The sequence below is a fragment of the Neolamprologus brichardi genome, chromosome 5, assembly GCF_056152115.1.
Source record: "Neolamprologus brichardi isolate AB-2024 chromosome 5, ASM5615211v1, whole genome shotgun sequence".
Lineage (NCBI taxonomy): Eukaryota > Metazoa > Chordata > Actinopteri > Cichliformes > Cichlidae > Neolamprologus > Neolamprologus brichardi.
The window spans coordinates 3,067,419-3,079,930 of record NC_142108.1 but is presented as its reverse complement, the minus strand read 5'-3'; positions in this window follow the sequence as shown (position 1 = coordinate 3,079,930).

The window sequence follows — 12,512 nt, the reverse complement described above, 5'->3', positions numbered from 1 at the left end:
AAACAATAGTTTTACCTCAGACACACAACTAGACGCTTCTCTGAGTCAGTTGGCTCTGTGAAATTACTCTGCCTCCTCAGATGTGGTCCCAACCGTCACAATAAGAGTGCAACCTGCCCCACTGACAGCCATGACACAGCTCCATGAAAAAAGCCATGAAATACTCTCTTCTGCTGCCTTCTCTTGGAAATTGGACGAACCCAGAATGTTAACTTAACAAACTTGTAGGAATTGATTTAAACCAAGATGTTATATTATATAATCTGTAAAAGTGCAAAACATAAACAAACCTGGGATAGTAGATGTTTGCCTATTGCAGACTACATATGAAATATCGTTAAATCAAATCAAGAATGTTAACTAAGAATATGGACAAGTAGTGTTGTCACCCACTTTGTCACAGTGAGCACGAGAAACAGCTCGTCACTTATGTCTGTGTTTATATTTCTATTATCTGTTTTAAATTGCTCCTTCTGTCTCTCTGTAAAACACTGTGAATTTACTTGTGTCTGAGTTGTACTGTACAGTTTGACTGAATAAATGCACAAACGGCGTCCCACCAAAATGAAGAGAGCACAAACCCTCCACTCTGACACTGCCATTTCTCAGCCACATGGTGGCAGTATAGTGATAAATATAAGCAGGGGAAACCGTATCCAAAGAACAAAAACTTTGATCTCCTGGGTACACTGCTGCTTCTGAAGAGTTTCCAAAGCCCTTCATCAGGAGTGCAGATCCACTTCAGACCAAAGATCCTCTTACTTGATGCATCATAGGTCTCAGTCTCCTTCTGTTACAAGCCTCGCTGTCAGGTAACATTGATCTTATGGTGACACTTCTAATCTAAACAACTGTCTGAGCCATTCCTGTGTGCTTAGAGCAAAATAAAATGAACTAAAAAAAGCTTCCCCAGTGAAGACCGCCACTTGTAATTTTGGAATTACAGAATTTCATCATTCTTTTTCTAGTATGTAGTTAGTATGTCAAGTCTTTAGTATTCAGTATACCCCAGACTTACTGTATGCAGATCTCATTAACATCCATATGCATCCAGTTTCATAGAGTGCCAACAAAAGCCACAGCACAGTGAGATAAACAGCCAAGATTAAATTTGCCCAGACTTGTTACATGTATAGCTGAAGTTTTTTTTTAAACCAGAAAGTATAAACAAGTCCACAGGAAGTTTGGGGATTCTCATTTGTATTATTTGCTGTTTCGAGGCAAAATATGGACCAAGACAAAACATTTTTTAAAGCTTTTATTTACTTCACTAATCTTAAAGGGATTCATCGAGTTTTTTGTGTGTCTGAGACAAAGATGCAAATGTAAGTTCTGTTTATTTTATGTTGATATTTTGTAAAATTGTCCTGCCTACAGAACTAGTTAATGTGCGTTTTCCCCTTATAATAATAATAATGGATTGCATTAATATAGCACTTTTCAAGACCCTCAAAGTGCTTTACAATTCCACTATTCATTCACAGTTGTAGCCACAGCTGCCCTGGGTCAGACTGACAGAAGCGAGGCTGCCATATCACACCATCAGCCCCTCTGGCCAACACCAGTAGGCAGCAGGTGAAGTGTCTTGCCCAAGGACACAATGACCGAGATTGTCCGAGCCGGGGCTCGAACCAGCAACCTTCCGATTACAAGATGAACTGCCAACTCTTGAGGCACAATCTACTATTGTCTGTTATTGTTTTTATCTAGCTCTTTAGTGTCAAAGCTTCCTTAATAAAGATGATTTTATGGGTTGTTTGAGATGTTACATCACAGGAGTATTAGGTATTAACAGATATAGTGCAGCGATGGGAACCTTAACAGAGAGTCTCCCTCTATTTGTAATTCAGCAGCAACCTCTGAGGCTGCTAAATGAAGCTAATACTGAAGTGCCAATGCAGTGCACTTCCTCTTTGCCACAATCCCATCAAATGGACCGAATCCAACGTGTATGAAACTTTTAATCCTTTTTGCTCCTTGTGTTTCTGCCTGATAGAAACACAATTCAAACTCCCCAATAACTGACTCAGTTTTTCTTTTGTTGTGGTCTATGTGCTGGTCATAACAAAACTGAATTTTATAAATCATTGTGGAAACTTTTACCATTTCAACCAGTCTCATAAAGCTTTCAGTACTTTAAACATTTTACAGTAAGAAACTGTAAACTGGCTGATTCTATTCAAGCATTCAAGGAAGCTTTATTGTCATTCGCATCACGTTTACATGAGGTGGAACAAAATATGTACACACGGTCCGCGTGCGAAAAGAACCAGAATAAAAAACTAAAACACCAAACAAAAATAACCAGAAACACAGAATAACAAATAATAAAATAATACAAATAAACCTGAGTACCAGTATGGAGTGTAGATATAGAAATGCAAGTATAAATACTTTAGCAGCAAAAGGGCATGATGACCAGCACTGATAAAGTGACGTGTCATTAAGTGTCAGTAGTGATTAAGGTGCTACAACAACAGTTCATGCCCGTTATGCATTGAGAAGTCTCACAGCTTCTGGAATGAAGCTGTTTCTCAGCTGGGGTGAGATATTGGGGTGACTGGTGATTAAAAAGGAACACATCTGACAGTAGTATACTATAAATCTTTTATTTTGTGGAGTACAGCCTTTTTTGCACAGTCGAACACTAGTTTGAAGAAGGATTATGGTGATCAGTGTGCAGTGTTGGGAAGGTTACTTTTAAAATGTATTCCTCTACAGATTACAGAATACATGTCCCAAAATGTATTTTGTAACGTATTCCGTTACATTACTCAATGAGAGTAACGTATTCTGAATACTTTGGATTACTTAATATATTATCATGCTGTTTACAACTACATGAATGTACTATTGCTGTGATTTATTACTGTTACTGAAGGTCCGCGGCTCCAAACCGTAGTAAAGGGACCTCTGGCTAATACTGCGGGTTCCCTGTCGGGCTCCTAGCCGAAAACTAGCTTTACTTTGTTGTCTGGGTCAACAAGAGGTGTTGAAAGGCTGCTCCAACGGAGTTTATTGTTTTGGAGGAAAACGTGAACACGGTGTACAGTTGAGTCTTAATAGCTTACTTACAACTGGGCTCGTCAGGCACTCTTCTTGGCTGCAGTGGTTATTATTATATTTACATGCTTCCAGCTCCCGTTTTTGCTCGATGACAGCTCCTACTTTTCCACTCTCCTTTTTCTCCCTCCTCGCGCTCACAGACACATAACGCAGTAGTGATGGGTCGTTTGCGAACGAAATGGCTCTTAGAGCCGACTCTTTGACGTGAACGACGCGAGCCGGCTCCTCATCGCGAGCCGTCACGTGGGTTTTTTTTTTTTCCTCAGCCTCTCTCTCGCACTTTTTTTCCGCTTCACTCTGCACGCGAGCCTTGTGCTTTACGCTGGGCAGAGGGGGGAGGGGCGGTAGTTACACTCAGTAGCACAGGAACAGAGCCGGAGGGAGAAAGAGAGCCAGGGGCAACAACTTCACATTAGAAAGGTATAGTAATCATCCACAACTATTTTCGGTTGCAGATGATAAAGGATTCAGAAAGTTTATTCATGCAGGCCCATATGACAGAGAATATGCATCTTCTTTTTGTTTTCATATTTTAATTTATATTTAATTGTGTTGTGGTTTGCAGTGTTTTGTGTTGTTTCACTTTAAATTTGTAAAAGGAAAAAGCTGAAAATTTAAATAGTTAAATTTGAAATGTGAATAGTTGATTTTTGTATTATATGATTTATTTATTACATTTTATGTGGAGTGAATAAATAAAAGTATATTTACGGTGGCCCCTAGAGACAAAGCACATACAAACTTCAAATCACGTACAAACTCAAAAACACGTAAAAACACGTACAAACTCCGAAGCACGTAAAAACTCCAAAGCACGTAAAAACTCAGAAGCACGTAAAAACTCAAAACACGTACAAAAGACAACAGAAGTGCTCCCGGATGCTGGGCGCAGTGTTGAGCTTTTGTTACCTAGTGGCTACACAAGCCAGCAAGTACCAACGACCGGATTTGGTGTGTGGTAGTAACAGGTAAATGAACATTTTTTTTAAATTATTTGAATATATATGAGTGCCTGTGTATAAATACACAAACAATACACAGATGCTTTCATGCTTTCAATTGTGTAATTTAAGTGATCTAGTAGCTCTGCTTTGGAAGTTCAGTTCATGCTAGAAATGTGTTTTGGAGTTAGTACGTGTTTTGTCTCTAGGGGCCACTGCATATATTTATATATAAACATATATAAATAAAATCACTTTTTTTTTACGTTAGTAATTCCTTTTGTGCATAATTTTATATTATTGTTAATAATAAATTAATTAAAGCAACAAAACAACCTGAAGAGCCGGTTCGGAGCCGAAACAGCCGGCTCTTTTTAGTGAGCCGAACCGAAAGAGCCGGATCTCTAAAAAGAGCCGGAAATCCCATCAATATAACCCAGTCCATTCTCCCTGCAGCACGGACTACACTGCCCATGAGGCTACATTCTTTAGGGCTATGCCTGTAGCATTCTGCCTATTGGCTTAGCACAACAACAAAAAGGTGCTCTCTCACCCAGGAAACACAGTCGCAGAGAGCGCGCGTCATCCTGTAACCATGGTAACCGTAACGCTGCCGCCTGGAACAACAGAACGTAGCTGTCAAACAAAACCCAAACAGGCCTGACCCGCGACAATATGAAACAGAAAGTACCGCCGTGTAATCCATTTATTTCAACAAAGTAACTGTATTCTAAATACCACCTTTTTAAACGGAATACAGTTACTCATGTTTTGTATTTTAAATACGCAACGGTGGTACATGTATTCCGTTACTCCCCAACACTGTCAGTGTGATGGCTGCTTCTGATGAAAACTGTGGGGTGGACGAGGATTACACTGAAGTGACAGCTAACAGCCACACAGGAAACAACACTTCTATTATTTGATTTGCTCACAGTGGTAATTTTGATTTTGACAAGATTAAATTCTCAAGTTAAGGACTGACCTAGCTGACATCTCTGTCAAAAGCACTTCCTTAAATTTCATATACCTAAATAATGGTGAGTAAACCTGACTTAATTGGGAACGTCAGATCAAGCAAGAATGTGCAATCGAAAAGGAACGCATGTAAAAATGTGTTAACACCCACAATTATGAGCAAACTTTATGTTTACAAATGACTAAGCCTTAGAGTTGTACAAGACAGTGGGATGATTTGCAGTCACACCCAGACACTGTCCTTTCAGTGGGAATGTAGAAGCTCAGAGCAGCAGCTCTACCTGTAGCCACATGCCTTATCTGCTCCCTCTAAACTTCTCATCACGGGCACTTAGGAATGTGGTTGGTAAATTGTGTGCCTGAGTGTGTATGTGTGCGTTCTACATCTGCCATGACCTTGCACACAGGTGGGACAGCTTAAAGGTATAGACCGCCACTCCTTTGATATCTCAAGAATGGGGAAATATTTGCACACTGCTGTTTACAAAGTAACACAGAGACACAAGATAAATCCCGTCACCACTGAGAGAGTAATCTCCAGGCCTGCTTCTTGTCGAACCCAATTTCTCATGTCGAGGCTCTTGTTGACATTGTCCTCATCTATCACGGACTGCATGGGCACAATGAAAGGGGGCTGTTTGGGAAGAGGGGCTAGTCCACATGAGGGGTGTTTTAAAGCTAATCCACATCCTTCTACAATCATCTTCATAACCTTTGTTCACACCCACAAAGGAAGTGGATTGGCTTCAAAACTGACCGTCTTTGAATGAAGGAAAAATGCCAGAACTTTATGATCTGTAACAAATTATGTGCAAAGTTGTTCAAGGATGTCTGACCATCTGGACAGTTTAACAGTTACTGGACTGAAAAAAAAGGATTTTTTTTTGTATCTCTCAATGTTCACTATAAATGTTTATATGAACAGTGACACTTTGGTGAGTATTGTGCACATTTAACCTGTTAAAATAGCTTGTTAGCTTGCTTAAGGTTTAAAAACACTGTACGCATATAAACACAACCGACTGCATTTAAAGCATGAATTTTATTAATAACTATTAATAACTGTTTACTATATTCTACAAATGATGCTTGCTAGCTCAAAGGCAGAAAAATGACAACAATTCCAGGACACGTTACAACATTTAAAGTCGCTACGTGTTAGGTGTACCACATTCCAGCATAACATGTTACTGTAATCACATTCCGTGTTCAGTGATGCAGTAATGTAACAGCATACTTGACTAAATTCAGTAATTACATTACAGTTACAATAATGTCATTACTTGCATTACAAATGGTCTTCAGTTATTTGTATGCTGGGTGGAGAAGAAAGAGGGACAAAAACATCAAACACGTGCTTTTTTCCTTCCTGTTCCACTTGTGCTGCAACCAGCTGATTTCACTTTGTGTGATGTTGGAGAAAAGGTGGTGTGGTCTTCAGCTTTTGAGGACACTAAATTTATTGTAATTACACAAAAGCACAAGTGCACGATGATAAACTGCAGACTGCTGCCAGGACAGAAAGAACTGCACTATCCCGCTAACACAACTTTAGTTCTTTGCAAGCATCTGCACAGACAGTATGCTAACACAAAGCTAGCCAAGAACCCAGAGTGACGTTAAAATCGAATGGACACCAACCCCAGCCTGATCTTCAACAGAGTCAGTGATGAGTAGTCAGGATTGCAGCCTCCACTTCTACCTGTTGATGTTTCCACAGTAGAGTCACTGTAGTGATCTCTTTGGTCTCTTTGAGCTGCTTTTTAACTTTCACGTGCAAACACTAAGAAAGATCATGTGTGTCCTCATTAGGATGGTGATTTGTGTTAGTGTGTGTGGCAGCCTCAGGTTTTTATTGTTAACTGGTAATTATGTGAAAATGTGTTTCAGGCCTTTTATGGAGTAATGCAAAAGTAATAAATAGTGTAACAAATTACTTTTCTTAGTAATTTTCTCTTTCTTGTATTTGTTGCTGTATAGATAGTATAGAGTATGTTCCATGTGCTTTAATACAAAACCAGCTAGCTTAAATAAGATAGGAAGCTCACATGTTTGTCTCTGTGAAAGACACTTCTTGCATTATTCCCACCTATTTATTTTACTAAAAATCTGAAACTATTTTAAAACAACTTTTGTTGTCAGAGCTGTGCAGCTGTTTGAATCAGTTCTTTGTGCGTCTCTTGTATTGATACACTGTAAACTTTTCGCCCGTTCTTTCTTTAGCCATTTTGTCCTTTTCTGTCTAGACTTTTACCCATTTTGCTCATTCCTCCCCTTCTATTTCTCTGCTCTCTAAAAATCATGTCAACTGCCTCATATAAAGTCTTCTTGACTCTCTAGAGTTGATTATTTTGTCAGATTTAGGTCAACAATTGTCCCACTCTGCATCCTTTAGATGGCCACACCTGAGCACACACAGTCGAGACCATCAAAGCGTTCTGAGCTGACAAAGGCTTGTTTGCTCTGTCATAAATTAAAGTTACCTGTTATGTCTCACACAATATGGCTGTTCAAGTGCACATGTGCAAAGATTCAAATCCAGTGTAGTCATCAGATAGAAGATCCTTGATCATATACATAGGCCGTATTTTTTTAATAGCATGTGGCTATCAAATGAACACCCACAGAGACATCGTGTGACTTTGCATGCTGCATAGAAACGTAAAAACTGTGCTGACAAATCAAGCAGCTCATTTGTCAAAGTGAGCTGACTGAGTTCTGATCCTTCAGCTCGACTCATCATTTGGTCGTTTTCCATTACAGTTGAGTACCACCTCAGTGTGCGGGGGCTTGTTATAGCAAAGCGTCTCAAAGTCTGTGACATCATATGCATGTGACACAAACACAACACAACAATGGAGGACGATGAGGCGACGGTACACCTGCTGCTCGGTCTTGGTTTGGCAGATTTGGGTGGCAGTTTTGAATGTTGTGAAGGAGTCATTCTCACGACTCATCGACTGACATCTTTATTTGGTCAACTTGTGTCATGTAGTTTGCTGACATCACATTTTTGGATCGACTCAGCTCCTTTGGAACCCTGGATGAGTATGTACTAAAAAGTACTCCAGGTAATACAACCTAGTGAAAACTGTAAAAAGCTGAGCTGAGAAGGTACTAGTGGAAAAGAGGCAGATGTTATACGCCTGCGAAGCTAAGTCGTGGACATGAAGTGAATAAGAGTGCAGTGTTTTGTTGGGTAACTTCAGGTCCTTGGTTTTACACCTTAACATTGCCGGAGACCAAACACCCACCTTCCATGAAAAATGTTGCAGAATGGTTCAATTCTAATGAAGAACTCAAAATGTTTCCATAATCCATTTGAGCATCTGCATGACAACCCTGATTCAGGATCAAAACTCAGCTTCATGATGTCAGAACAGAGGGGCGGGAATGTCAACACACAATATTAGGCACATCATTTTTATGTTGCTGATATCTTTTTCATGCATCTGTCAGGTTGCTATTCTTTTATTATAAAAATGCCCGACAATGGAATCAGGAAGTTCAAACAAAAGGAAAGCTAAATCACAGATTCTTTTCAAAGGTTTTTTTGTTGTTGCATTTTTCACTTACAAACTGAGAAAGGGATTTTCCCTTTAGTGTAGAGGCTTTGCTACAGGAGGTTAGGGTTTAGTCAGTTTTACGGCTGAAGTCTTTACTTGCTTTGCCACATTATCTATTTCCTTTATCCAGCATCCTAACCTGCACTTTTTACAGCCACAGGTGACACTGTGGTAACATTGTGCGACCCACATTTTAGTCCCTGACATGTGTCACAGTCCAGCTGTGCATCATCAGTGAAAAAGTGAGTGGACAAACAATAGCTCCCCCCGCATTCAGAGACCTCAGCACAACTGCAAGGCAAAACCAGTTCGAGTCCCTCAGTGACTCTGGTATAAAATATCTGTCAGTGTCACTACTTTAAAAAAAAGGTGGTGTGTGTGTGTGTGTGTGTGTATGTGTGTGTGTGTGGGGGGGGGGGAGGGGGGGTGTTAGGAGTCTGTGGTTCTATTTGGCTTTTAGTTGACCCTTGGAGGAACATATGGGAGTGCAACACTAAGCCTTAACCCAACTGCAATCAATACTGATAGTGCCTCACTCCTCCTCTCCAAGGTGAACAACAGGACACTTGGGTTTGCATGCATGAGCGCACGAACACACACACACACACACACACACACACGATTTTAGATCTCCACCTCCCCTTTATTTATAGCCTCTTGTTGTTTCTTCCCATCCTTTCATTTTCAGATCAGGTCCTTTCACCCCGATCAGGCAGCAGCTGGAGGACTGTCTGTCAGAGGGGGGCAGGATGACAGCAGGACTCAAGGGGGGGTCCTGCTGTCTCATATTAACTACTAATTACCCCACACAAACACACACATGTGGCATTTAGCTCTATCAAAACACCTATTATGCAATTTATTTAAGCTCCTTCTCATATTTTTTTTGAAGCATCTTTGATGGAGAAACACGAGATTTAATTAAACAAAAAAAATGCGTGAGTTTCTCACACAACCCAACTTGAGTTGTCTCTGTGAAAATCCTCACGACAAGTTGTCTGTTTTTTTCTCGTTGGATGCGTGACCACAGGTTTGAGCTGACAGCTAACAATTAAATGTAATACTAGCACCAAAGGACACTTTCACACTCTGTGTGTGGGCTTTTTGTTTGTAGCATAGTGCAATATGAGCTCACTTTAACATATACGTTTCATGAGAGAAGAGCATTCATGCATTTACATTTAAATAGTGTTTACTCAGGGTTAAGGCCCACCCTTAAAACCCCCCCTTTTATGGTCCCCTTTAAGCTGATTATTAAACACACATAAAAAGTCATTTCTGCATATGGTGTTTTTTTTCCTTTCAGTTGAACTAAGTAGTGTAACTAGTGTAACTAATAACCAGAATGGGTTATTAGCAACCAGGTTACTAATAACCAATTAATTTCCATAAATAAAATCGGTGCTGTTTAACGTTTGCCTCAGTTTGTTACCATTATGCATGGCACGTGCATCACTGTGCAAAATGAATTATAATGTGTTTCAAGTTTCAAGATCCACAAAGTTTGTTTAAGTCACTGAAAACTTTAAAAACTTCCATCAACGAGGTTTTTTGGCCCACAGATCTGGCACTTAGCGGATATTCTTTTCTTTTTTATACAATTCAAACCCTAGAAAAGCATGTGTGGATAAAATGCCAGCCTGGCATCAACAACCACTTCATGTTTAAAGTCCCTTTCTTACCCATCCTTAACTTAATTCCAGCAAGTTATCTTGACTATATCTACATCAAAATGCAGTGAGCTGCCATGTGATTAGCTGACATTTGTTTTAAAGAGCACTTGAAGACATGTTCCTAGTAAAGTATCCTCTAAATCTGTGACACTTGATTTGAATGCAACATTGTCTAGTTTCTGAAAATCTGCTTATTTAGAGTTATTATAACCGTAGACAGTCAGAAAACAACAACTTTAGTTGTATTATTATTTATTGTTTCTAGCTTTTGATTAAATGTGTGACAAACTGTTACTATTTAGCAACAGCAATAAAATACATTATTTACAGTTTAATACATTTAACTCTGTGATGGAGGTCTGCCAGTCAACAAAGAGATTATAGCTGCCGGTCTGCTAAACCAGCTAAGGGCCTTTAGCTTGTTGTGAAGATTTCATGAACTTCACATTTTAGGTTTATAGATATGAAACTAGTGAAAAATAAGAAGATGAAGTTGTTGTTTTTTAAATTATTATTATTATTCTTTGGCTCAATAGGTATCTTGCTCCAGTGCTAACTTTAGTGACTAGTTGTTTTCTGTATCTGAAGCTGTGCTGTTAGTTAGTATCTACAGCAAAGCTTTGCATCTATAGTTCAGGCTTGGAGTTCATGCATTTATTACTTCCAGGCTGGACTACTGCAATTCATTATTATCAGGATGTCCAAAAAACTCACTGAAAAGCCTTCAGCTAATCCAAAATGCTGCAGCAAGAGTCCTGACAGGGACTAGAAAGAGAGAGCAGATTTCCCCTGTTTTGGCTTCCCTTCATTGGCTTCCTGTTAAATCCAGAATTGAATTCAAAATCCTGCTCCTCACATACACGGTCTTAAATAATCAGGCCCCATCTTATCTTAATGACCTTGTAGTACCATATCACCCTATTAGAGCACTTCGCTCCCGCTCTGCAGGCCTACTTGTTGTTCCTAGAGTATTTAAAAGTAGAATGGGAGGGAGAGCCTTCAGTTTTCAGGCCCCTCTTCTGTGGAACCAGCTTCCAGTTTGGATTCAGAAGGTAGACACTATCTCTACTTTTAAGATTAGGCTTCAAACTTTCCTTTTTGCTAAAGCATGTAGTCAGGGCTGGACCAGGTGACCCTGAATCCTCCCTTAGTTACGCTGCAATAGATGTAGGCTGCCGGGGGATTCCCATGATGCATTGAGTTTTTCCTTTCCAGTCACCTTTCTCACTCACTATGTATTAATAGACTTCTCTGCATTGAATCATATCTGTTATTAACCTCTGTCTCTCTTCCACAGCATGTCTTTATCCTGTCTTCCTTCTCTCACCCCAACCGGTCGCAGCAGATGGCCCCGCCCCTCCCTGAGCCTGGTTCTGCCGGAGGTTTCTTCCTGTTAAAAGGGAGTTTTTCCTTCCCACTGTCGCCAAAGTGCTTGCTCATAGGGGGTCATATGATTGTTGGGTTTTTCTCTGTATCTATGAAGCGCCTTGAGGTGACTTTTGTTGTGATTTGGCGCTATATAAATAAAATTGAATTGAATTGAATTGAATTGGAGTTAGAATTTGGGGTTTACCTGACGAAATATGGTTTAAAGTACCTTTAATGACTTTTTTCCACTGTAAAAGTACGTGTGTGGTGTGTAAAAGTAATGTGCATTAAACTTGACATTCTTCTTTCAGCTGCTTTATGGGGTCACCACAGCAGATCAACCCTCTTCATGTTGTCCTTCAGTCGTCTTACCCTTCAGTTTCTGCCTGGCAGTTCCATGTTCAGCATCCTTTGTCTAATATCACTATCCGTCATCTCTACGTGCCCAAACCATCTCAGCCTTGTTTCTCCAACATTGTCTCCCAAATAAAAGTAATATGTGCCTGTTTCCATATCAGTAGTGCATGCCCCAACCTTGACTGCCTTGGAAGGAAAAACAATGTTTCTGAGACACAATCAAAGGACTTAAATTGGCTTCTATTATCCTGCATGCCTCCACATGTTTGTGCCTGTGGCCTCAGGGGATAATTGTCTTTTATATTTTCTGGACACTTTTTATTTTTGCCTTTAAGTAGCACTGACTGAAACAGAACACCTTTCCAGGGTAAAAGCCTGCGATGAGTCACTGCCGAGCACCGTCAGTCAAGCATTTTCAGATTACAGCTGGAAACCAAAACAGACTAAACAATATCTGGAGTTTTCTTGTGTGAGCTTTTATAAGTTCTATTAACACACCAACTAGCCCGTACGTTAGTGTGTGATTTGCAAATGAGAAAAAGTACTGGTCTTTATCTTAAATG